The sequence below is a fragment of the Oratosquilla oratoria genome, chromosome 27, assembly GCF_046742065.1.
Source record: "Oratosquilla oratoria isolate Oo_2021 chromosome 27, ASM4674206v1, whole genome shotgun sequence".
Lineage (NCBI taxonomy): Eukaryota > Metazoa > Arthropoda > Malacostraca > Stomatopoda > Squillidae > Oratosquilla > Oratosquilla oratoria.
This window is the reverse complement of record NC_134803.1, coordinates 5,039,691-5,040,897: the sequence shown is the minus strand read 5'-3', so window position 1 is coordinate 5,040,897 and position 1,207 is coordinate 5,039,691.

Sequence of the window (1,207 nt, the reverse complement as noted above, 5' to 3'; positions counted from 1 at the left end):
AATAATAATTAACAACAATAACAATAATAATAACTAACAACAATAACAGTAACAACATAAACAACAATAATAACAATAATAATAACTGACAATAACAAAAACTATAATAACTGATAATAATAAAAACAAAAATAATAAAAATAACAATCAAAACAACAATAATAAAAACAACAATAACAATAACCAATAAAAAATATAACAGCAATAACAATAACAATAATAACAATAACAATATAAATAACAATAACAGCAACAACAATAACAATAATAGCAATAACAATAACAAAACCAATAACAACAACAATAATAATGATAATAACAATAACAATGCCACAACAATAACAACCACAACAATAACAATAATAACAACGACAATGACAATAACAACGATAACACCAACAATAACAATAACACCAACAAAAATAACAACAAACGATAACAACAATAAAAACAATTACAACAATAACTAATAGCAACAACAATAAAAATAACAATGACAACGATAACAATTGAAACAACAACAATAACCAATAACAGCAATAATAATGAAATAGTAACAGCAATAACAACAATAACAATAACAAAAAATAACTAAAAACAATGACAAAATAACTAATAACAACAACCACAATAAAACAATAACGACAATAACAATAATAACAATACCAACAATAATAACTAGCAATAACAATAACAACAAAAACTAATGATAACAATAACAACAGCAATAACAAAAATAACAACAATGACAACAACGATAACAACAATAACAACCACAATAAAACTATTACAACAATAACAACTAATAATAACAAAAATAACAAATAAAACAAATAACAGAACAATAACAACAAATAACAGCAATAACAATAATAATAACTAACAAAACAATAATAACAGCAATAACAATAACAAAATAACAGCAATAACAACAATAATAACTAACAGCAATAACAACAACCATAACAACAATAACAGCAACCATAATAACAATAACAACAACCATAATAACAACAATAACAACCATAATAACAATAATGACAATAACAACAATAACGACAATAACAACAATCCCTGACCCACTACCCTTACATTTACTTCTAGCATCACCGCATCCATGTATAAATTGAACAACCAGGGCGACATAACACATCCCTGACGAAGTCCCACCTTGATGAAATAGTGAAAACTGCTGCGCCAAAAGCTT